Raw genomic sequence first — 27,756 nt, 5'->3', positions numbered from 1 at the left:
ACTGGGGGTTTGAAGCAGCTCGAAACGCTTCATCTCCCGCACTTTCTTAGAGACCTCCCTCTTCCGCTTTCGGCTCTCCTTGGAAGCCTCGCCGCTTGCCATACCTGCACAAAGAAGAGGTCAGTGAGATCACTAAGGCCTAAAGATCGGAGATATAGAAAATACCAATGCCAATGTCAGGGAGCTAAAGCCCGCGATCTTCGCCAATGATCAACTCCATTGTCCAGTGATGCAGTTTGGCTGTCACTGCATCCAAACAAGAGAACTTCTCTCTGGCGATCTTTCAGTTCCATCACCATCAGGCCTTCTTCCCTATTCAGGGTGATGCACTTCGGAAGTAAAGGGCGCTGGTGCAGCCAGCTGCGAGGGAAGCCCTCAAAGCCATTCAGAATTTTGCTCCTCAGGATAAAGAAGCGATTCTTCCAATTCTTCAGGGAGGAGGGCAGATCGATAAAGAGCCCACAATGTGGTTTCGCCTGGAAGAACCAATACTCGTCGGCCTTTCGATGAGTCAGCCTATGTAGTTCGGCGAACACCTTAGCTGTAGGGCTGAGTCCTTTGGCTATGCACACTTGGTGAAATTTTAGAACTTCCTTGAAGAAGTCATCGAGGGGGAACCGCAGCCCGGCCTTTAATTGTTCTTCATATACCATGATCATATCGTTCTCCTCGATGAAGTGATCAGCACGAAGATCGCTGTGACACTTAATCAGCTCGTAGGAATCAGGCCGAATGTTATACTCTTGGCTGAATGACTGCAGGTCAGTTTCTTGAAGGATTGATGGCAGCTCGTCCATAGGAAGATTTTCTCTCCCTGAAGAATGTACATGCCTTGATGGTGCTCCTTGCCCCTGAGCTGGAATAAAGGCCCTAGGAGGTTCAGGTCGCACGCTTGGTCCGACCACCTCCACTTCATCAGACGACCACGAGATCTGAACGGAAGGGGGTCTTACTGCTCTCTGACCCTCAGCACCGCTCATTTTCAAAGGAAATAGAGAATTTAAACTAAATGAAGGATCAAAACCCTTACCGGAGCTTGATCGGTGTCGGAAGAACTTGAAAAATTGAGAGAATTTTGGAATCGCTCGCGGGATGCTGAGAATGACATAAGAGAGCAACTAGCTGACCCATCCCCTATTTATACCCGTCCGAGCATTTAATGCTCACAGTGTTCCAGGCGATGCATCGGTTAGCGGGATTCGCCAGCTTTTCTGACACTCCTCACGAATATTCCAGAAATTCCATAATAAAAGAGATCGGCTAGTTACAGATCGGTGAATTAAGACGGATATGTTAAGGGTTGTTCAGTTAGGAACCGGATCAGAAAAACACATCAGAGATCGAAAAACAGTCAATGCAATAATAATAAAAATGATAGTTGTCAAAATAAAATTTTGTTTTCGAAAACGTCGGATTACATCATTTGGGCGATCTCTAGAGATCGGATTACATTAAAAGTCGAATTACATCATTTGGGCGATCTCTAGAGATCGGATTACATTGAAGGTCTGATTACATCATAGGGGCGATCTCTAGAGATCGGCAGTACATCCCATCTAATAAAGACCTATGTCAAAGCCTAGTTTCGTGGCTGAATCAAAAGATGTGTTAGACCAGTCATCGACACCGGACAGATGTACAGCTCAGATGGGGAGATTATGACTCTCATGAAGATGAGACAGGTCATCATCAATGTTATTGCTCGGAACCGAGTCGTTGTCGGGACACCCAATGTGGAGAGAAGCCGAATGAACTTCAAGGGACAATCACCAATGTTAAGGGGAATATTAGCAGTCTTCTCGCCCGAAATCAGTTCGCCGATTATATCGGTCGAACAATTCGAGATCGACACGATCGAAGTCCTCGATCCAGGTCGGCAAATTAGTCTGGTTCTCTCACTGTCATCAAATGAGGTTATCATAATTCTCCGATCATAGGGATCATAAATTTTCAGTCGAGGAATAAAGAGGACAATCGGGAAAAGATCAAAAGCCACTATCATGGCCGGGACTATTGCCGGAGCAGTTAGAACAGGGAATGTGAGAAGGAAGAGGAGAAAATCAAATGCAGAAGGCTTTCCCGTTGAAGGTATATATAGGAAAAATTTGATCATTTATTGCAAGCAAAAAACGATGCGGATGCCTCGAAAATTGAAGGAATAAATGCTTTGACTGAACTGAACCAGAAAGAGGAAAAGACCGGAGTAGGAGAGGTCGGAAGAGGGGAGCCCGGCATAAGAGATCGGAAAGGGATCATGTTAGAAAGATCGGAAGGGAGGGGAGGTCGGGAAACAAAGAGAATAAGACAACTTCCGCTAACTGTCCTCATGATCAGAGCCGAGGTAGTTAAAGCGTTGCAGACGAAATCTCCACCGCACGCCCCAGAATCGCCCGCATTACTGACATGTGCCAGAGTATGTCATAACAGTGCTATACATCTCAATCTCCACTGTTGATCTTACTTGTAAGGACGAGTCTGGAGCCCTTGGATCAAAAAAGAAGACGACAAGACCAGCGCCTTTCACTCCTAGCCCTCGGATCGCCCTTGACAAGAAAATTTTGGGCCGTCAGATTAGAAGAGAGAAAGGAAAAATATTCTAAAAGGGATCTCAACTGTTCGTTCTGATTCTCTTTAATTCCCGAGCCTCAGATCATGTCCTTTAAAATCCTAACCTTCCATCTCCCTCAAAATAAATCCTGACCCTCCATGGAGAGCACCCGGTTCCTATAAATACATGCATGAAAACTGTTCATAGGAGGACGAAGAAAAAGGTGGTGACTATAGCGGAAGGACTCTGAAATTTAATTCAGTTCGTTACTTGCTATTTTTAAGCTTTCATAAGAAAAACTTTTGAAACCAGTTTTTTGAAGTATTTTCTTGCAAAAGGGATTTTTGAATACTGAAACTCTCCATTTTCAGTTCGTTCATTATCCTGTGACACTCTCACTTTCTGTCTCTGTTATCTTTATTTCTACTCCCATTGTTCAAGCTCAACTTCATTCAAACTCGGTTATTATTTTGACTTGGCTGCATTTTAGCGAAGTATCCTTCATTTCAAGGCGAACCTTAGTCCTCAGGCTATCAACCCGCAGTCCTATTACGTTTTGTGATTCCATAGTTAGTTCAATAGATTCGGCTCCCTACAGGTGAGTGCTTATATCGCTGCTTTATCAAGTGCTCATTTTTTTTACGTATTTCCTTTGTTTTTTTTTTATGTTCGTAATTTTCACCAAATTTATATTGTGTTAAAAATGTGAAGAAGGTTATTCTCGAGTTTACTTCTTTGTTAATCGGTCCATTCTTTTTGTTAGTCTTTGTTACTTCTAAATACAAGTGTTCTAATCTCGAGTAGCGTATAAGTGGTTGGATAAAATGTAGGTAACTGTATCTTAAGAGTCTCTTTAAGATAATAAAGGGTCTGAATAATAAGTCAGGAAAATGGTAGAGTCGAATCACTAGAATAACACAAAAGACGATTGGGTAAGACGTCGCAAGGCGGAGTAAAACCAAACCTTAGATAAGCAAATGGGACAGATCGGGTATTGCTTGCCAAAAGGTGCTGTTAAGGCGACTACATAAGAGGTCGGTAAAATCCAGTCTGTACCCCCTGTCAAGTCATGGGGTATCAATGAGTCAAAAGAAGCCTTATTCAGGTCCCCGGCATCTTTGAATGCCAGAACCCTTAGCCTTAGGCTCTCACGATATGTAAGATTTCAAGAGGTCGGAAAAGTCCTTATCCGACTCCCACTCAAGTAAAAGAGATCGGAGGAGAGTTCTTATCCAATTCTCAATCTAAAAAATTCTAATAAATATTTAAAAGAGACCGGAGGAGAGTTCTTATCCGATTCTCAACCTAAAAATTTTAACAAATATCTAAAAGAGATCGGAGGAGAGTTCTTATCCGATTCTCAATCTAAAATTTTAACAAATATTTAAAAGGGATCGGAGGAGAGTTCTTATCCGATTCTCAATCTAAAAATTTTAACAAATATCCAAAAGAGATCGGAGGAGAGTTCTTATCCGATTCTCAATCTAAAAATTTTAACAAATATCCAAAAGAGATCGGAGGAGAGTTCTTATCCGATTCTCAATCCAAAATTCTAACAAATATTCAAAGGAGATCGGATGAGAGTTCTTATCCGATCCTCAAGCCTAAAAATTTTAATAAATATTTGAAAGAGATCGGAGGAGAGTTCTTATCCGATCTCCAATCGAAATTTTAATCTAAAAGAGATAGGAGGAGAGTTCTTATCCGATTCTCAAATCGAATTCTAGCAAATATGCAAAGTAATCCCACAAACGAAAACCGCAACACAACATCAATTCACTAAGGTTGTCTCATTTACTTATGTATCTGGGTAATCCGAATTAGTGAAAAATCAAATATTCGTTTTTACCAAAAGGATTAACATTTCCGTTCGAACCCCTCTAACTATCGATTTTAATTTATAAAGAACGTAAGGTTAAATCTGCTCACCCTCATTGAGGGACGAGGTGGGGTGCCTAACACCTTCCCCACCCGTTTACGGACCCCGAACCTAGAATCTCTGTATTTGAAGTGGTTTCATGTTAATTTGCATTTCACAAATGGTTTTCTTTAATTTCTCTCAAAATTAAAGTGGCGACTCCTCACTCTTTCCCACTTCGGCGAGGGTTCGTCTAGGCGACCGCAAAACACCTTGCAACATAAAACATACTTCAAAAATTTTGCTCTGATACCACTAAAACATGTCACACCTTACCCTCTGTAAGGCAAAACATGATCCCGTAGAATACCTAATGAACTACCGAACTTCACCTACCGATAACTCATTAAGTGCCCTACAAGGGATTTTAAAACAATTTTCTTATTTTTGATAAGTGGTGAGCATTTTCTAATAGGTATTTAAAACAATTAATTGAAGTTAAAAACTAGTTAAAACTTTTGGCCCATTTTATTTTTCCACAAGTTTTATAAAAATTTTGACAGAGTTCCGTTTATATTTTAAGAAAATAGTTCTTCAAATTCCTGTAAAAACCGCTTCTAAAAATTTTTCTCAACCACTACTTCAAATTCTCAATCAATCTCAAATCTCAAGGTTTCACAATCAACATTTCTCAATTTCCAAAATTCAATAATCCTCAAAATATTAGCAATTCATCTCATTCAAATTAAATAAAATAGTTCCACTCATTTTTCATTAGAGACAAAACAATTTATATATATACATCATTACAAAATTTACATCAAAGGAAATTCAAACTAAATTTTTATTACAAACTTCATACAAACTTTATACAAGCTGCTCAAGACCATTTTACATGTCCATACATTTTTGTGCAATACATACATCAAAAGAAATATTTACAGTTAGGGTATAACTTATACCCGATGACTTCAAGCTGATAGCTCCTCACACCTCAGCAGCTCAGTCGGCTGCTCCTCTAGTCTCTAAATCTACGACAGCAATAAAAGCTATCGCTGAGTACTAGGACTCAGTGGTGCACAACATACTAAAATAATCTTTATGCAGAAATAAAATCACATTTATTCAAAATTTGAACTAAGCATGCGAGTTAAACACAAAACATAATTTATGAGATTTTAATCCCAAACAATTTCATTTTGAAGTGTCAAATCACATTTCATAAAACCCACAGTTAGATCATGCCATTCGAAACAAATAGAATCTCAATAGCCAGAGGCTAAAGAGAAATCACATCACAAGGCTAGCTAGCTCAAATATATGGATATCCATTCACATCCTCTTCTACTGGCACACCTCAACACTTCTCCAGAGAAGGAATCAAAATTCAAAACTAATTACCCCTACTAGTCATGCTAGTGAGGTGTTCAAATATATGGTCATGACACTGTGGTTTCAGAACTTATCTTAACAATTTGCTAAACATTGTCATTTCAAATATACACAATAACTTTCACAATTTAAATCAAAGCATCATAAATAAGGTCACAATAAACTTTCAACAATTCAAAGCAAAAGTAAAATGCATATTTCATTCACTTTAACAATGAATTTTAAAGAATAGTGATGTTGTGCACAAACCTCAAGCGAGTCGCCTCTTGGCCTTGACTCGATTCCTCGGGTTCTTTTCCGGTATTCTTTTCAACTGAAACACACAATTTTACAGTATTTCAGTACCATAATTTAACATAAATCCAAAAATAAATTTAACTTTACTTTTACCTAGCTCTAACGTGCTAAATTCGACGTTCTTGAAATTTTGTGTTTCGGGTTACTAATTACTATACTATTCAAGTCAAATTATTGACTTTCTAAGGCTTAATAGGTATGGGAATTCCAACTTCACCCACATACCACATTTTGGTCACTAAACTTGTTGGTTTTGGTCATTTTCTCAAAACATAGGTCTTTCAGGCAAAATTGTCAATTTTCAGTTTTTGGTGTCTAGGTTACACTGTTCCATTGGTCACTTTTCTGTTGGAATTTGGCAAAACTTCCTTCATAGAAAATGTTCCATATTGTCTTAAGTTTATTCACCTTTTTGAATCACTCCAATTGGAGTTTTGTAGCTCAAGTTATAACCAAAATAAAGTTACTGTTCATGCTGCAGAATTTTAGTTCTGGCAGATTTATTGATCCAACTTCGTTCAGTAATTTGATCAAGTTAAGTCCATAATTTGGTCTAAGTTTCTTCATATGAAATGTTCTACTATGCCTTAGGTTTCCATCGGTTCAAGAGTCACCTAAATCGGAGTTTTCTAGAGAGAGTTATAGCCATTGAAACTTTACTGTTCATGTGGTAATTCTGCAGTCTGCAGATTCAGTGATCCAAATTTGCTCAGTAATTTGATTGGGTTAATGGAATAATTTGGGTTAGTGTTCTTCATGAAAGTTTTAGGTCTATATCTCATCTAACCACTGGTAAAATTGTAGATCATTTTGAACTGTCTAACTCGAGTTATGACCAAATGAACAAACACTGTTCATTTGGTCAGTTATACAGAGGCAGACTGTGATTTTCCAATTTTAGTCAATTTGTTCACTAGATTTTGGTCACTTTTTGGGCATGCTTCCTAAATGAAAATTTGTCATATTGTGCCTATTTTCATTCCCAATTGGTCTCATACCAATTGGACTTGTAAAATTCCATTTTTGGTCCCTCAAAGTTGACTTTTGGTCATGGTGCATACCCAATCCGAATTCGGCTTTGATTCAAACACTTCTAACATAATTAATTAGGTCAAAAATGACCATTTCTCTCCGTACACTATTTCAAAGACATCATTTAGCACTTTTTCACATTTTTGGTCTCTAAACCCTAATGTCCAAACCCTAATTCACACTAATTTTTGCATTTACTTGATTCCATGCCTTTAACCATGGTCATTCAACTAACTAAGGTTTATATATCCATTCAACCTATTCAAATCATGCAAATCACCCTCCCCCTTATGCTGGCCGAAATTCAGTAATGGTCCCTTATAATTTTTTCTTTTCATTATAAGCATATTTACAAGCTAAATAAGTTAGAAATATAAGAATCAAACTCAATTTATCAAATTTGATTACTAACCTTTTTATGCAGAATTTCCTTTTCTTCAAAACTCCTTCCTTTCTTTTTCTTTTTGTTGTCAAGCTCCTTATCTAGGTCTAACTACAAGATTTAATGTTGGAGAGTAAGGTTTTTATGGTGGAATTGAAGGTTTATGAAGCTTAACTTAAGAGCTCTAATGGAGTTTGAGAGAGAGAGCTAAGGGAGAGAGAAAACGTTTTGGAAGGGAAGAAGAAGACAATAATTTTTTTTTTCTTTTCCTTTCTTTTATTTATTTTGTCTTATGGAAGATCCCAAAAATCCATTTAATTTAATTTATTAATTATAGGATTTATGGCATCATGCATGATGTCATCTTCCTACACCTTTTTCATTTTCTTTCTTTTTTTTTATTTTTCTATTAGTTCTTTAATTTAATTCTCGATTCCGAAATTTTTTTTTCTCCGATTTTATTTGTGATTAGGTCAGAGTCGACTCGGGGTCAATTGACCAAATTGCCCCTCGCCGGTTCATCCCGGTTTGCAAATAATCGAATATTTCTTCCGGCTCCCTGACCTAATTATTTGACTGACTTAACAGTTCTTTTTCGTGATTTTCTCTTTTCCACTATGTTTATAAGGGTCCTAAGGACAACGACGTCACATTTTATGGTTCGAAATTTGAGTTTAAAATGACTTCGCAGTCGTTCCCTAGAAGGTCACTCATCGCTGTGACTCTCGGCTCGTTTAACTTCTTATGTTCTGTTTTTCTTATTTATACTTAACTAATTGAACATTACTAATTATATGTGTTTATGGCTTCCCTAGTTGTCTTAAGTGTGGTTCTAATCCCCTTAATTGTCTGGACTGACACCGGTCAACGGAACAGTGAAATATACCAGGCTATACCAATAGGGGTGTTACAGGCATCTGGGACATATATTTGTCTGAATTCTCTAAGAAAGTCATCCCATGTCAGCACTGGGGGTTCCACCAAACTGTGGGAAATGGTTTTCCACTAGTCATATGCATCTCCCTGTAGAAGTGAGACTGAGTATTCAAATTTCAGCTCATTGGTGCAGTGCAGCTTCCTAAAAACTCTTTCCATCCTTTCCATCCATTGTTCTGCCTCTAGCGGATCCACTGTCCCCTTAAACTTAGTAGCCCCATACTTAATCAGCTTGTCATACTGTCTAGCTGAAGGCTATGGTTGTACAACTGGTGTCTGTAGTGAGGCTTGAGTAGGCATGTTACCAGCCATTTGTTGGAACATTGCAGCCATCTACTGAGCAAATTGAGTAGGGAACTGCGGTACTGAGGGGGCTAGTGCAGCTAATCCACTCACATTATGAAGGGCTGGGGCTTCCCCTTGCACCTCATCTTCTATTGATTGATCGACTGAACGGTCCCCTTCTTCCATAGTCAATTAGAGGATATTATACCTCCTGAACAAATAACATAAGGAGATTTCCTCCTGTTAGTACATCTTTATAATGTAATGTACTGTATGTATCAATCCATGACATTGAGCAGTTGTACTATGAAGGAAAAATATTCAAATTACCGGTCAAAACAGAATTTAAAAACTAGCTCTGATACCACTAAAACATGTCACACCTTACCCCTTCATGAGGCATAACATGATCCCGTAGTATACCTAATGAATTACCAAACTTCGCCTACTGATAACTCATTAAATACATTATAATGGATTTTAAACCTTTTCTTATTTCTTTTTACAGTGGTGAGTACTTTTGACAGGTGTAAAATTTTTTTTATCTACAGTGAACCAATTAACAAATCTGAGTATCAATAATTTCTGTAAAAATTTTGGCTGAGTGCCATCTGTATTTTGAATAAAACAGTTCTTCAAAAACCTGTAAAAAAGCACTTCCAATATATCTCTTCAATCCCAAACTCCAATAATAGTTTAACACAATAAATTTCTCAATATTTGTCAACTCAATTCAATATCAATTTTCCAGTGTTTCCAAAAAACTGAGATATGAGAAATATATCACAATATTTTTACAGGCCAAAATAAGTTACAATTTTAGTTTATAACTGCTCAAGACCAAGTACAATATATACATACAGAGCACATACATTACAACAAAAACTATAAAAATATGATATACTGAATATACCTGGTGAAATCTCAAAATGTAGCACAAGCAGCCTACTCTGCTGCCCTGTCCATCTGTCTACCTACGACAACAATGAAAAATGTAACAACCCTAGTTGTATAGCCTGGTATATTTCACTGTTCCGGTGACCGGTGTCGGTCCGGACAGTTAAGGGGATTAGAACCACACTTAAGACAACTAGAGAAGCCATAAACACAAATAATTAGTAATTGTCAATTAGTTAAGTATAAATAAGAAAAACAAAACATAAGAAGTTAAACGAGCCGAGAGTCACAGCGATGGGTGACCTTCTTGAGAACGACTGCGAAGTCGATTTAAACTCAAATTTCGAACCATAAAAAGTAATGCCGCGGTCTTTAGGACCATTATAAACACAGTGGAAAAGAGAAAATCATGAAAAAGAACTGTTAAGCCAGTCAAATAATTAGGTCAAGGAGCCAGAAGAAATATTGAATTATTTGCAAACCGGGTTGAACCGGCGAGGGGCAATTTGGTCAATTGACCCCGAGAGCTGACTCTTGACCTAACTGTCAAATAAAATTGGAGAAAAGAAAATTTTAGAGTCAGGAATTAAATTAATGAACTAATAAAAAAATAAATAGAAAAAAAAAGGAAAAAGAAAAGTTAAAAGGGTAGTGACATCATCATGGTGACATCATATTTGAGGTCATAAATAAATTTTGTTTACTTGATAATTTGACTAAGTCAATTAGAGGATAAATATACAAAATAAAGAAACAAAAATCATTTTTTCCTTCTTCTTCTTCTTTCTAGCCGAAACCCTCTCTCTCCCTCCTCCATGTTTGTCCACCATTGGTGAGATATTCAAGCTTGAATAACTTGAATCCTTCCCATAAATTTTAACCTTGAACCCTAGAAAACTTCTAAATTACCATAGAAAGGAAGAATAGAGGAAAGAAAAAGTGAGAAATTGGAACAAAAAGTGAAGATCAAAGGCTTCACCTAAGGTTGGTATTCTAATCTTCAATTTCTATTTTAAGTGCATGTTTAGTTACTTAAATGAACTTAGAAACTAAAGAAATGAAATAAAAATATTTGTGAGGGACCATAAGTGAAATTTGGCCAGCTAGGGTTACTATACATATGTTTGTGTTTTGATTTAATTTGATATGTTAGGCAAGCTTGTATGAATGAGGTAGTGAGATTGAGACACTTAGATTTGGTTAAATGCAACAATTTAGTGTGGTTAGGGTTTGGACACTTAGGGTTTAGAGAAAAAAATGTAAGAAATTGGTAAATGATGTCTTTGACCTATTTTGAAGTGAGAAATGGTCAATTGTGGCCAAATGGATTGTGTTAGAAGTGTTTGAACCAAAAGTAAATTCGGACTCAATGTGGTCATGCTGTTGGCAGCATGACCAAGGTTCCTTTGAGGGACCAAAACTAAAAATTTACAAGTCCAATTGGTATGAGACCAATTGGGAATGAAAATAGACACTAAATGACACAATTTTCATCTTGGAAGCATGCCCAAAAAGTGACCAAAACCTAGTGAATAAATTGACCAAATCCGAAAAATCTCAGTCTGCCCTGTACAAACTGACCAAATAAACAGTGTTTGTTCATTTGGCCATAACATGAGCTAGGTAGGTCTAAATGACCTGAAAGTTTACCAATGGATAGCTGAGGTATAAACCTAAAACTTTCATGAAGAACACAAACCCAAATTATGCCATTAACCAAGTCATTTGGCCACCCAAATTTGGTGACCTTAAACTGCCAAAACTAAAAATTGCCCAGAAATCTGGGTTGAGTCCAATCCGGCAGCCATGGTTCAAATGGCTATAACTTGAGCTAAAAAACTCCAATTGGAGTGATTCAAAGAGGAGAATAAACTTAAGACAATAGGGAACATTTTCTATGCAGGAAGTTTTGCCAAATTCTAACAGAAAAATGGCTAATGGAACAGTGCAACTTTAGACACCAAAACTGAAAATTTGCAAAATTGCCTAAAAGACTTAGAATTTGAGTAAACAACCAAAACCAACAAACTTAGTGACCAAAATGTGGTATGTGGGTGAAGTTAGAATTCCCATACCTATTAAGCCTTAGAAAGTCAACAATTTGACTTGAATAGTATAGTGAATAGTAACCCCAAAACACAAAATTTAAAGAACGTTGAGTTTAGCACATTAGAGCTAGGTAAAAGTGAAGTTAAATTTGTTTTTGGATTTATGCTAAGTTATAGTACTGAAACACTATAAAATTGTGTGTTTCAGTTGAAAAGGACATCAAGAAAGAACCCGAGGAATCGAGTCAAGGCTAAGAGCGACTCATTTAAGGTTTGCGCACAACGTATAATTTCTGTAAATTATTTTCTGCATATTGTTTTGAATAATTTTAAATAGTGAATTGTGACATTATTTATGATGCTTTGATTTAAATTGTTAAAAGTTAATTGTGTATATTTGAAATGACAATGTTTAGAAAATTGTTAAGATAAGTTTTAAAACCACAGCGTCATGACCATATATTTGAACACCTCACTAGCATGACTAGTGGGGGTAATCAGTTTCGAATTTTGATTCCTTCTCTGGATGAAGTGTTGAGGTGTGTGCCAGTAGAAGAGGAAATTGAATGGATATCCATATATTTGAGCTAGCTAGCCTTGTGATGTGACTTCTCCTTAGCCTCTGGCTATTGAGATTATATTTGTTTCGAATGGCATGATATAACTGTGGGTTTTATGAAATGTGTCTTGGCACTTCGAAATGAACTTGTTTGGATTAAAATCTCATATTTCATGTTCAGTCAAATTTTTGAATAAATGTGATTTAAATTCTGCATAAAGATTATTTTAGTATGTTGTGCACCACTGAGTCCTAATATTCAGCGATGGCTATTATTCCTGTCACAGATTTAGAGACTAGAGGAGCAGCAGACTGAGCTGCTGAGGATTGAGGATCTATCAGCTTGAAGTTATCGGGTATAATTTATACCCTGACTGTAAATATTTATTTTGATGTATGTATTGCACATAAATGTATGGACATGTAAAAATTGGTCTTGAGCAGCTTGTACAAAGTTTGTATAAAGTTTGTAATAAAATTTAGTTGAATCTTTTTTTTTATGTAAATTTTTTGCAATGGTGTATATAAATTACTTTGTCATTAATGAAATATGAATGGTAGCATCTATTTAATGAAATTCATTAATGATATTTGATGATTGTGGATATTGAAAATGGTGGATTTGAATTTTGGAAGTTGATAAATGTGTTGAAATTGATTGAAATAATTGTGAATTTGAAAAAGTTGTTGAGAAAAATTATTGAAAGTGCCTTTTTTTCAGGTATTTGAAGAACTGTTTTCTCAAAATACAAACAGAACTCTGCCAAAATTTTTATAAAATTTACGAAAAAATAAAATGGGCCAAAAATTTCAACTAGCTTTCAACTTTAATTAAATCTTTTGATACCAATTAGAAAATGCTCACCACTTATCAAAAGTAAGAAAATTCTTTTAAAATCCCTTGTAGGGTACTTAATGAGTTATCGGTAGGTGAAGTTCGGTAGTTCATTAGGAATTATGCAGGATCATGTTATGCCTTACAGAGGGGTAAGGTGTGACATGTTTTAGTGGTATCAGAGCAAAATTTTTGAAGTATGTTTTAACATGAGAATTTCTGTCTTTTCTTTGTTAAGTACAACTGCACAATGTCCATATTTGTTGCATACAATGCATTACATCATAAATATTAACTAACGGAGGGAAATATCCATGTGTTACATGTTCAGGAGATACCCTAACTTCAGACTGAAATGGAAGAAGGGGATCGCTCAGTTGAGCAGTCTGTTGAAGCTAAGGCACAAGGGGAAGCCCCAGCTCTACAGAATGTCAGTGGATTAGTAGCACCAGCCCCACAAATGCCGTAGTTTCCTACACAATTTGCACAACATGTCACACCTTACCCCTCTGTAAGGCATAATATAATCCCGTAGAATACTTAATAAACTACCGAACTTCACCTACCGATAACTCATTAAGTACCCTACAAGGGATTTTAAAACAATTTTCTTACATTTTGAAAGTGGTGAGCATTTTGGTAGGAATTAAAAACCATTTATTCAAAGTTTAAATATTAGTAAAAATTTTTATCCATTTAAATTTTGCCGCAAATTTTATAAAAATTTTGGCAGAGTTCCGTTTGTAATTGGAGAAAATAGTTCTTCAAATACCTGCGAAAAACACTTCCAAAAATTTTTCACAACTCCCAACCTCCAATAAACCTCATTTCAACTCAATTTAATTCACTTCAAAATAAATACGCAATTAAATCAAAATTTATCATCACAAAATATTTAATAATTTCATTCACATGGCATAAAGTATGAAATTCACAAGTACAAATATTTATCTATAGAAGGAAATCCAAAAACTAATATTATTACAATTTATTTACAACTGCTCAACTTATATTGATACATACAACATTTCTATATTTACATCAAAATTATCTACAAGGGTATAAAACAATACCTGTACAAAATGATCGATGTGGTCCACAATTCGATAGCAGCTCACTCTGCTGCTTTCACCTTGCTCTTATCTGCGACAGCAAAATAAGCTATCGCTGAGTATAAAAATACTCAGTGGTGCACAATAAAAATTTAAAATGCAATACATAAATCGTTCATTGATGAAACACAATTTGAATACTTCTCAATCACAATTCACAAATATCAAAGTTCATAATAACACCATTTAGTCAAATAATTTATTAAACACAGTGTTGCCAAAATCATATACACTTAAGCCATGACACAAAATTTTCGATCAATGCCGTGTTGTACACCACGACAAAGCAATCTACAACCCCATTAATCGAAATCAATGAGGGAGGTGGCTAGCTAGCTAATGAGAACTCATCCGATCTCAACCTCAACTGGCAAGCCAGAGAGAGAGGAAAATAAACGATATCAACCCCATAAATGGAGGAGGAATAGTGTGATACTGTCATGCTAAGTGTGAACACAAAATCAATTCAAAACAATTTATTCAAATAATTTATGAAAAATCTAATCAATTTCCAAAGTCATATTTGCGATTATAAAATAGCAACACAGTACATAATTAATCACAGAAGTCAAATTTTTGAGAATAAAATATTTAAACAAGAATTATTGTGCACAGACCTGACGTGAGTCGCCTCTAGGCCTTAACTCAGTCTCTTCGAGTTTCCAAGTCTTTTTCAGCTGAAACACACAATTTCACAGTGTTTCAGTACCATAACTTAGCATAAATCCAAAAATAAATTTAACTTCACTTTTACCTAGCTTTAATGTGCTAAATTCGACGTTCTCGAAGTTTTTGTGTTTCGGGTTACTATTCACTACACTATTCAAGTCAAATTGTTGACTTTTTAAGGCTTAATAGGTATGGGAACTCCAACTTCACCCACATACCACATTTTGGTCATTAAATTTGTTGATTTTGGTCATTTTCTCAAAGCTTAAGTCCTTTTGGCAAAATTGTCAAATTTTCAATTTTGGTGTCCCTAATTGTACTGTTCCATTGGTCAATCTACTGTTGGAATTTGACAAAACTTCCTTCATAGAAAATGTTCCTTATTGTCTTAAGTTTATTCTCATTTTTGGATCACCCCAATTGGAGTTTTGTAGCTCAAGTTATGGCCCTTTGAACCAGGGCTGTAGGATTGGAAACGACCCAGATTTTCTGGGCAAATTTTGGTGCTAGCAGATTTGGGTCACCAACTTGGGGTGGCCAAATGGCTTGGTTGCTGGCAGAATTTGGACTTGTCTTCTTCATGAAAGTTTTAGGTCTATATCTCATCTAACCGCTGGTAAAAGTTCAGGTCAATTTGACCTGTCTAGCTTGAGTTATGACCAAATGAACAAACACTATTCATTTGGTCAGTTTATCTGATGTGCATCGCTCTTATCCAACTTTGGTCAATTGGTTCACTAAGTTTTGATCACTTTTTGGGCATGGTTCCTAAATGAAAATTGTGTCATTTTATGTCTATTTTCATCCCCAACTGGTACCATATCAATTGGACTTGTAAAATTTTAGTTTTTGTCCTTCAAAATTGACTTGCAGCATGACCATATACCCTCCGAATTTGGCTTCAATTCCAACAATTCGAACACAACTCATTTGGTCACAATTGACCATTTTTCACTTCACAATAGGTCAAACATTCCATTTACTCATTTCTTACATTTTTGGTTCACAAACCCTAAGTCCTAAAACCCTAACTCACTTATTTGTTGCAATTAACTAAATTCAAAGCTCTCAACCATAATCAATCAACTAATGGAGATCCATAAACTCATTCAATTGCATCAGACCATACAAAATCATACTCCCTTCAACTAGGCCGAAATTTCAGTAATGGTCCTCACAATCTTTTTCTTTTCATTTTAAACATATTACAAGCTAATTCAAACTAAAAATACAACAATCAAATCTCAACTTTTAAATTGATACATTTACCTCAACTTTAATACCAAATCTTCAATTTTTCTCCTCCTTTCTTCTTTCTTTCTCGTTCTTAAGTTGAGATTGCAAGCTCTAGTAAGGTTTTTAAGGGAGTTATGAAGATTAAGTGAAGGAATTTAAGCTTAAGTGTAAGCTTAAATGAAGAAAATTCATGGAGGTTTATGGAGGAAGATGGGGCGGCACAAAGGAAGAAGAAAGAGCTTCTATTTATTTTTTTTTTATTTTCTTTCTTTTATAAATTTTGGTTTATGGAAGACCACAAAAATCCCATTTAACTATTTTATTAATTATTCCTTTTATGGCATCATGCATGATGTCATGCATGATGTCATCACCTTTTTACTTTTTCATTTTCCTCTTTTTTTTTCTATTAGTTCTTTAATTTAATTCTCGACTCCGAAATTTTCTTTCTCCGATTTTATTTGACAGTTAGGTTAGGAGTCAGCTCTCGGGGTCAATTGACCAAATTGCCCCTCGCCGGTTCATCCCGGTTTGCAAATAATTCCATATTTCTTTGTTTGCTCGACCTAATTATTTGGTAGCTTATGATTCTTTTCGTGATTTTCTCTTTTCCATAGTGTTCATAAGGGTCCTAAAGACCGCGGCGTCACATTTTACGGTTCGAAATTTGAGTTTAAAATGACTTCGCAGCCATTCCCGAGGAGGTCACCCATCGCTATGACTCTTGGCTCGTTTAACCTCTTATGTTCTATTTTTCTTATTTATACTTAACTAATTGAACATTACTAATTATTTGTGTTTATGGCTTCTCTAATTGACTTAAGTGTGGTCTAATCCCCTTAATTGTCCGGACTGACACCGGTCACCGGAACAGTGAAATATACCAGACTATATAAATAGGGGTGTAACAATTCTCCCCTCCTTAAATAAATTTCGTCTCAAAATTTTTACCTGGTATCAATCTCTGAACAGCTGTGGGTGTTGTCTCCTCATGTTCTCCTCTCGTTCCCAAGTAGCTTTTTGGCCCGAATGATGGTTCCATAGCACTTTTACCAACGGTATTCTGTAGCTGCTTCACCTCATAAACCAGAATCTTTATGGGTTCTTCCTCATATGTGAGGTCTGGATTCACTTCAATTTCACTTCAATTTCTTCTACTGGTAGTATATGAGATGGGTCTGATCGATACCTCCTCAACATAGACACATGGAAGACATTATGTATCTTCTCCAACTCTGGAGGTAATGCCAACTGATATGCCAAAGGACCCACTCTTTCTAGAACCTCATATGGCCCAATAAAACGAGGACTTAGTTTCCCCTTTCTGTCGAATCTCATAATTCTCTTCCAAGGAGAAACCTTGAGGAAAACTTTCTCACCCACTGCATACTCAATATCTCTTCTTTTCAAATCAATGTAGGACTTACGCCGATTGCGATGCGACTTTAAGTCGATCTTTGATCACCCTAATTTTCTCTTCAGTCTGTTGAACAATTTCGGGTCCAATCATTTTTCTTTCACCCACATCATCCCAACACAACGGGGTTCTACATTTTCTGCCACACAAAGGTTCATATGGAGGCATCCCAATGCTTGATTGGTAGCTGTTGTTATAAGCAAACTCAATCAAAGGCAAGTGTGTATCCCAACTACCCTCAAACTCAATCACACAAGCCCGTAGCATGTCCTCCAAGATCTGAATTACCCTCTCGGTGGCCATGCATGCGTGGGTGGAATGCAAGATCTTGAAGTTCAATCTAGTTCCTAGGGCTCTCTGAATACTACCGGAATCTAGAAGTGAACCTAGGATCTGTCGATACAATGGATCGGCACTCCATGAAGTCTCACAATCTCATCAATGTACAACTGGCCAATCTGTCCAAGCGTAGTCCATTGATTTGGCAGAAAATGAGCAGACTTAGTCAGTCTGTCGACAATGACCCACACTGCATCATGACTCTTCTGTGTCCTCGGAAGTCCCATTACAAAATCCATTGTTATTCTCTCCCATTTCCATTCTGGCACTAGTAGTGGATGTAACAACCCAGTTGGTACTTGATGCTCTGCCTTTACTTGCTGACAAGTCAGCCATTTGGATACAAACTCTGCCACATCTCGTTTTAAACCCATCCACCAGTAATGCTCCTTTAGCCCTCTATACATTTTTGTACCACCAGGGTGCATAGCAAAAGGGGACTAATGTGCTTCCTTCAAAATGATCTGCCTCAAATTAACATCATTAGGAACACATATTCTGCCCTGGTGTAGCAGTAAACCATCCTCTCTGATAGAGAACTCTGGTTTCTTGCCCTGCCGGACTTCTTCCAACAGCTTCTGATACCTTTCATTATTCTGAGCAGCCATTCTGATCTGATCAATTAACACTCGCTGTACATGCCATGCAACTGTTGTCTTCCTATCATCATTAATCTCTAAACTAACATGTAATGATCTCAACTCATATAGCAAAGACAAAAGAGTAACCTGTAGACTCGCCATAGTCTTGCGACTTAGGGCGTCAGCCACAACATTAGCTTTCTTTGGCTGATAGTCTATCAGACAATCATAGTCTTTTATCAACTCTAACCATCTCCTCTGTCTCAAATTCAACTCTTTCTGGGTGCCCAAATACTTCAAACTCTTATGATCTGTGTAGATGTAATATTTCTCCCCATACAAATAGTGCCTCCAGATCTTAAGAGCAAACACAATGGCTGCAAGCTCCAAGTCATGTGTCGGATAATTCCTCTCATGCGATTTCAGCTGGCGTGATGCATAGGCAATGACATTTCGATCTTGCATCAACACACAACCTAACCCATTGTAAGAAGCATCGCTGTAAACTGTATATTCTTTACCTAGTGTAGGTAAAGTCAGGACTGGAGCCTCAGTCAAACATCTCTTCAATTCATCAAAACTTTGCTGGCATTTGTCTGTCCACTAAAATTTCACATCCTTTCTAAGTAGCTTGGTCAATGGAGATGCCAACATGGAGAATCCCTTCACAAATCGACGGTAGTATCCAGCTAACCCCAGAAAACTACGAATCTCTGTGACATTTCTGGGTGGCTTCCAATTAAGGACAGCTTCAATCTTGCTAGGATCTACCTTAATACCCTCTGCTGATACTATGTGCCCCAAAAAGGATATCTCCTTCAGCCAAAATTCACATTTCGACAGTTTGGCATATATCTGTTTCTCCCTCAAAGTCTGCAGTACAATCCGCAGATGTCTATCATGCTCTTTTGCATTCCTCGAATAGACCAATATATCATTAATAAATACCACAACAAACTGGTCGAGGTATGGTCTGAAGATAGTGTTCATCAGATCCATAAAAGCAACCGGAGCATTAGTTAACCCGAATGGCATGACCAAGAACTCATAATGGCCATAGCGGGTTCTGAAGGCAGTTTTAGGAATACTCTGCTCTTGTACTTTCAGCTGATAATAACCTGATCTCAGGTCAATTTTGGAGAACACAGTTGCACCTCTCAACTGATCAAATAAGTCATCAATGCAGGGCAATGGGTATCTGTTCTTTATTGTCACCTTATTCAACTGCTGATAGTCAATGTATAACCGGAGAGTGCCATCCTTCTTCTTAACAAACAATACTGGCGCTCCCCAAGGTGACATACTAGTGCAGATAAAGCCCTTGTTAAGCAACTCTTGCAACTGCACTTTCAACTCTTTCAATTCTGCAGGTGCCATTCTGTATGGTGTTATGGAGATTGGGTCCACACCAGGCATAACATCAATTTCAAACTGCACTTCTCTTTCTAGAGGTAATCCTGGCAATTCATCAGGAAATACATCCGGAAAGTCACATACAGTAGGAATGTCCCTCAGTGCTAGACTCCCCACTTGGGTGTCTATCACATGTGCCAAGTACGCCTCACACCCTTTTCTAATAATTTTCCTAGCCAGTGCAGCTGAAATGATTTTTGAAGGTAATAACTGTCTCTCTCCATGTATTACTACATCATCGTACTGAGGAAGACCAAAAGTGACTGTCTTCAGTCTATAGTCAATCATGGCGTGATGCCTAGCTAACCAATCCATGCCCAAGATAATGTCATAATCTCTGAAGGGCATTTCAATTAAGTCTGACAGGAAAATATGTCCTTGGATCACTAAAGGACAATCTCTATATAGCCTATTTACCCTGACCTCCTGGCCTAATGGACTAGTTACTAGCACATCATAGTCCATTGGTACACACGGAATAGCAGTAGAACACATCACACTAGCACTAACATACGAATGTGTGGAGCCATGATCAAATAACACATGCACATCTTGGTTAAGGATGGAGAAATTACCAGCTACAACGTCTGATGTTTCAGCTTCTTCCCTCTGACACATGGTATACACTCTGACTGGTGCGCCACTGGATGCTGGCTGGTTAACAGTACTTTGACTTCCAGGAGTGTTACCAGGACCCCCACCTTTGCCTCTACCTCTAGCAGCTGACTATGACCCTCTAGGTGCAGAGACTTGGGCTGATCCCTCAGATGTAGCAGAAGGTCCAGACCGACATGGACTAGTGCAATCCTTAGCGAAATGTCCGCTCCCTCCACAGTTAAAACATGCACCAGTAGCCTTGAAACAAACCCCACCTTGAGTTTTACCACAAGTTTCACACTGCCGGACTGATAGAGCTCCTCAGGGTGTCTGCTGGGTCTGCAAACCAGACCGAGGTGGTCATTGGCCAGAAAATCTACCTCTGCCAGATCTACGGGAGCTGGATCCCCCAAACTGTTTTCTCTTTCTAGAACCACTCTCAGATGCTTGTCCCGTAGTCTTTTCAGTCTTCTCTTTTTCTTATGTACCCTTCTTCACTGCCCCTTCTGATTCTATCCTTTCCAGTTCCAGGGCCTGTGAGATCAATTCAGCAAAATTTTGATGTCGAAAACCCATAACTTGCATTCTCAAATTCGGCCTTAGCCCGGACTCAAACCTCTTGCATCTATCTCTGGGGGTGGAGATTAAGCTTCCAGCATAGTGGCTTAGCCTTGAGAAGTCTCTCTCATATTCTGCTATGGTTTTGTCCCCTTGTTTCAAACTCAAGAATTCTTGTAATTTCATGTCTACATATGCATCAGGAACCCATTTCTGCCTGAATTCCCTCAGGAAGTCTGTCCATGTCAGCACAGGTGGCTCAACCAGGCTGTGGGGGATGGTCTTCCACCATTCATATGCATCCCCTTGTAACAAGGAAACAGAATACTCGAACTTCATCTCTTCCGTACACTGCAGTTTTCTGAAAACTCGTTCCATTCTTTCCAACCATTGTTCTGCCTCCAGTGGATCCACAGTGCCTTTAAACTCGGTGGCCTCAAATTTCATCAACTTTTCATATTGCCGAGCTGAGGGCTGTGGTTGTGCTACAGGTACTGGCATTTGAGCTTGGGGTGGCACATTACCCGCCATTTGCAGGAAAAATGCAGCCATCTGCTGTACAAATTGAGCAAGGAACTGCGGTGCTGGAGTAGGAGCTGGAGTGGCTGACCCACTCACGTTCTGGAGTGCTGGGCCTTCCCCTTGAACCTCAGCCTCAACAGATTGTTCTTCGGAATGATCTCCTCCTTCCATTCCATTTTCTCAAACTTTTCTACTTCCTGAGATCAAACACAATGAGGTTGACCTCCGTTAGTGCATATTCATGATGTAAATATGTCATATGTATCAATTAAAGACACTTGAGCAGTTGTACTTATCAATAAAATGTTCATACACATAGTCAAAATTTATTGAAAAACCATGCTCTGATGCCACTAAAACATATCACACCTTACCCCTCTGTAAGGCATAACATGATCCCGTAGAATACTTAATGAACTACCGAACTTCACCTACCGATAACTCATTAAGTACCCTACAAGGGATTTTAAAACAATTTTCTTACATTTTGAAAGTGGTGAGCATTTTGGTAGGAATTAAAAATCATTTATTCAAAGTTTAAGTATTAGTAAAAATTTTTGTCCATTTAAATTTTGCCGCAAATTTTATAAAAATTTTGGCAGAGTTCCGTTTGTAATTGGAGAAAACAGTTCTTCAAATACCTGCGAAAAACACTTCCAAAAATTTTTCACAACTCCCAACCTCCAATAAACCTCATTTCAACTCAATTTAATTCACTTCAAAACAAATCCGTAATTAAATCAAAATTTATCATCACAAATTATTTAATAATTTCATTCACATGGCATAAGGTATGAAATTCACAAGTACAAATATTTATTTACAGAAGGAAATCCAAAAAATAATATTATTACAATTTATTTACAACTGCTCAACTTACATTGATGCATACAACATTTCTATATTTACATCAAAATTATCTACAAGGGTATAAAACAATACTCGTACAAAATGATCGATGTGGTCCACAATTCGATAGCAGCTCACTCTGCTGCTTTCTCCTTGCTCACTCTATGACAGCAAAATAAGCTATCGCTGAGTATAAAAATACTCAGTGGTGCACAATAAAAATTTAAAATGCAACACATAAATCTTTCATTGATGAAACACAATTTGAATACTTCTCAATCACAATTCATAAATATCAAAGTTTATAATAACACCATTTAGTCAAATAATTTATTAAACACAGTGTTGCCAAAATCATATACACTTAAGCCATGACACAAAATTTCCGATCAATGCCGTGTTGTACACCACAACAAAGCAATCTACAACCCCATTAATCGAAATCAATGAGGGAGGTAGCTAGCTAGCTAATGAGTACTCATCCGATCTCAACCTCAACTGGCCAGCCAGAGAGGGAGGAAAATAAACGATCTCAACCCCATAAATGGAGGAGGAATAGTGTGATACTGTCATGCTAAGTGTGAACACAAAATCTATTCAAAACAATTTATTCAAATAATTTATGAAAAATCTAATCAATTTCCAAAGTCATATTTGCGATTATAAAATGGCAACACAGTACATAATTAATCACAGAAGTCAAATTTTTGAGAATAAAATATTTAAACAAGAATTATTGTGCACAGACCTGACGTGAGTCGCCTCTAGGCCTTGACTTAGTCTCTCCGAGTTTCCAAGTCTTTTTCAGCTGAAACACACAATTTCACAGTGTTTCAGTACCATAACTTAGCAGAAATCCAAAAATAAATTTAACTTTACTTTTACCTAGCTTTAATGTGCTAAATTCGACGTTCTCGAAGTTTTTGTGTTTCGAGTTACTATTCACTATACTATTCAAGTCAAATTGTTGACTTTTTAAGGCTTAATAGGTATGGGAACTCCAACTTCACCCACATACCACATTTTGGTCATTAAATTTATTGGTTTTGGTCATTTTCTCAAAGCTTAAGTCCTTTTGGCAAAATTGTCAAATTTTCAGTTTTGGTGTCCCTAATTGCACTGTTCCATTGGTCAATCTACTGTTGGAATTTGATAAAACTTCCTTCATGGAAAATGTTCCTTATTCTCTTAAGTTTATTCTCATTTTTCGATCACCCCAATTGGAGTTTTGTAGCTCAAGTTATGTCCCTTTGAACCAGGGCTGCAGGATTGGAAACAACCCAGATTTTCTGGGCAAATTTTGGTGCTAGCAGATTTGGGTCACCAAATTGGGTGGGCCAAATGGCTTGGTTGCTGGCAGAATTTGGACTTATGTTCTTCATGAAAGTTTTAGGTCTATATCTCATCTAACCACTGGTAAGCTTTCAGGTCAATTTGACCTGCCTAGCTCGAGTTATGACCAATTGAACAAACACTGTTCATTTGGTCAGTTTGTACAGTGGCAGACTGCTGTTATCCAACTTTGGTCAATTGGTTCACTAAGCTTTGGTCACTTTTTGGGCATGGTTCCTAAATGAAAATTGTGTCAGTTTATGTCTATTTTCATCTCCAATTGGTACCATATCAATTGGACTTGTAAAATTTCAGTTTTTGTCCTTCAAAGTTGACTTGGTCATGCTGCCAGCAGCATGACCATATACCCTCCGAATTTGGCTTCAATTCCAACAATTCGAACACAACTCATTTGGTCACAATTGACCATTTTTCACTTCACAATAGGTCAAACATGCCATTTACTCATTTCTTACATTTTTGGTTCACAAACCCTAAGTCCCAAAACCCTAACTCACTTATTTGTTGCAATTAACTAAATTCAAAGCTCTCAACCATAATCAATCAACTAATGGAGATCCATAAACTCATTCAATTGCATCAAACCATACAAAATCATACTCCCTTCAACCAGGCCAAAATTTCAGTAATGGTCCTCACAATCTTTTTCTTTTCATTTTAAACATATTACAAGCTAATTCAAACCAAAAATACAACAATCAAATCTCAACTTTTAAATTGATACACTTACCTCAACTTTAATACCAAATCTTCAATTTTTCTCCTCCTTTCTTCTTTCTTTCTTGTTCTTAAGTTGAGATTGCAAGCTCTAGTAAGGTTTTTAAGGGAGTTATGAAGATTAAGTGAAGGAATTTAAGCTTAAGTGTAAGCTTAAATGAAGAAAATTCATGGAGGTTTATGGAGGAAGATGGGGCGGCACAAAGGAAGAAGAAAGAGCTTCTATTTAATTTTTTTTCTTTTCTTTCTTTTATAAATTTTGGTTTATGGAAGACCACAAAAATCCCGTTTAACTATTTTATTAATTATTCCTTTTATGGCATCATGCATGATGTCATGCATGATGTCATCACCTTTTTACTTTTTCATTTTCATCTTTTTTTTTCTATTAGTTCTTTAATTTAATTCTCGACTCCGAAATTTTCTTTTCTCCGATTTTTTTTTTACAGTTAGGTCAGGAGTCAGGTCTCGGGGTCAATTGACCAAATTGCCCCTCGCCGGTTCATCCCTTTTTGCAAATATTCCACATTTCTTCCAGCTCCCTGACCTAATTATTTGACTGGCTTAACAGTTCTTTTTCGTGATTTTCTCTTTTCCATAGTGTTCATAAGGGTCCTAAGGACCGCCGCGTCACATTTTACGGTTCGAAATTTGAGTTTAAAATGACTTTGCAGTCGTTCCCGAGGAGGTCACCCATCGCTGTGACTCTTGGCTCGTTTAACCTCTTATGTTCTGTTTTTCTTATTTATACTTAACTAATTGAACATTACTAATTATTTGTGTTTATGGCTTCTCTAATTGACTTAAGTGTGGTTCTAATCCCCTTAATTATCCAGGCTGACACCTGTCACCGGAACAGTGAAATATACCAGGCTATATAAATAAGGGTGTTACACAGCAGATGGTTGCGATGTTTCAACAAATGGCTGGAGGTATGCCTGCTCAAGCTCCACCCCAAACACCTATGGCACAACCACTGCCTCCAGCCAGACAGTATGATAAGCTATTGAAGTATGGGGCTACAGAATTTAAGGGTATAGTGGACCTTTTAGAGGTAGAGCAATGGCTTGAAAGAATGGACAGAGTGTTCAAGAAGCTGCACTGCCAAGATGAATTGAAGTTTGAATACTCCGTGTCACTACTACAAGGGGATGCGTATGATTGGTGGAAGACCATCCCCCACAGGTTAGCTAAACTACCAGTACTGACCTGGGATGACTTCATCAGAGAATTCAGACAGAAATACATCACAGACGCATATGTTGATCATAAATTGTAAGAATTTTTGAGTTTGAAACAAGGGAACCGATTAGTGGCAGAGTATGAGAGGGAGTTCTCCCGCTTAAGTCACTATGCTGGGAGTCTCCTTTCTACCAGCAAGGCAAGATGCAAGAGATTTGAGACTGGTTTGAAGCCCAATTTGAGAATGCAAGTAGTGGGATTCAGGCACAGCAATTTTTCAGAACTCATGTCTCAAGCACTCGAGTTAGAAAGGATTGAATCAAAAGTGACCCCAGCAAAAGAAAAATCAGAGAAAGCTAAGAAATCAGAAAAAGATAAGGGGGAAAAGTCAGTAGAACCAAGTTCTGGTGGTACCTCTGGAAAGAAAAAGAAATTTAGTGGACCAAGCAGGGGTTGAGATGGAAGATTTGGTAAGGGCAGATTTTCTAGACAGAGACCCCCTAGGTCTGGTCAATAGTAGAGCAGGGGTTCATATTCTGCCTGCCCCTGTGAGACTTGTGGCAAGATTCATGGGGGGGAATGCTATTGGGCCACTGGAGCCTGTTTTAACTATGGAGGCAAGGGCCATCTTGCTAAAGACTGCACGAGTGCTCCTAAATATGGTTCAGCTCCTACTATTACTGAAGGATCTATTCAGAGTCCTGCTCCCAAAGGTTCACGGTCAGTTAGCAGAGGAAGAGGCAGAGGTAGAGGCACTGCTTCTGGCAGTCAGGGCATGGTTGGTCAGTCAGCACAAGGGAGTGCTTCAGCCAGAGTCTACACAATGAGACAGCGAGAAGAGGCTGAGACTTTTAATGTGGTAATCGGTACATTCTCTATCTCTGATCAAGATGTACTTGTGTTGTTTGATCCGAGTTCAACCCACTCATATGTTAGTACTAGCATAGTCAGTTCACTTGCTGTTCCATGTGTCCAAATGGGTTTTGAAGTGCTAGTAACTAGTCTGTTAGGACAAGAGGTCCGGGTCAACAGAATCTGTAGAGACTGTCCTTTAGTGATCCAAGGACATGTTTTCCTGTCAAATTTGATTGAAATGCCCTTCAGGGATTATGATATCATCTTGGGCATGGATTAGTTAGCCAGGCATCACGCCACGATTGACTGTAGATTGAAGATAGTCACTTTTGGTCTCCCTCTATTCAGTGATGTGGTAATACATGGGGAGAGGTAGTTACTGCCATCAAACATCATTTCGGCTGCACTAGCCAGGAGGATGATCAGAAAGGGGTGTGAAGCATACTTGGCACATGTGATAGACACCCAAGTGGGGAGTCAAGCACTAAGGGACATTCCTACTGTATGTGACTTTTCGGATGTGTTTCCTGATGAATTGCCAGGATTACCTCCAGAATGAGAGGTGCAGTTTGAGATTGATGTTATGCCTGGTGTGGACCCAATCTCTATAACGCCGTATAGAATGGCACCTGCAGAATTGAAAGAGTTAAAAGTGCAGTTGCAAGAGCTGCTTGACAAGGGCTTTATCCGCCCTAGTGTGTCACCTTGGGGAGCGCCAGTGTTGTTTCTTAAGAAGAAGGATGGCACTCTCCGCTTATGTATTGACTATCGGTAGTTGAATAAGGTGACAATAAAGAATAGATATCCATTGCCCCGCATTGATGACTTGTTTAATCAGTTAAGGGGTGCAGCCGTGTTCTCCAAAATTGACCTGAGATCAGGTTATTATCAGCTAAAAGTACAAGAGTAGAGTATTTCTAAAACTACCTTCAGAACCCGCTATGGCCATTATGAGTTCTTGGTTATGCCATTCGGGTTAACTAATGCTTCGGCTGCTTTTATGGATCTGATGAACACTATCTTCATACCATACCTCGACCAGTTTGTTGTGGTATTTATAGATGATATATTGGTCTATTCGAGGAGTGCAGAAGAGCATGATAGACATCTACAAATTATACTATAGACTTTGAGGGAGAAACAGCTATATGCCAAATTGTCGAAGTGTGAATTTTGACTGAAGGAATATCTTTCTTGGGGCACGTAGTATCAGAAGAGGGTATCAAGGTAGATCCAAGTAAGATTGAAGCTATCCTTAACTGGAGGCCACCCAGAAATATCACAGAG

The sequence above is a fragment of the Hevea brasiliensis genome, chromosome 14 (genome assembly GCF_030052815.1).
Source record: "Hevea brasiliensis isolate MT/VB/25A 57/8 chromosome 14, ASM3005281v1, whole genome shotgun sequence".
NCBI lineage: Eukaryota > Viridiplantae > Streptophyta > Magnoliopsida > Malpighiales > Euphorbiaceae > Hevea > Hevea brasiliensis.
Note: the sequence above shows the minus strand (reverse complement) of the source record.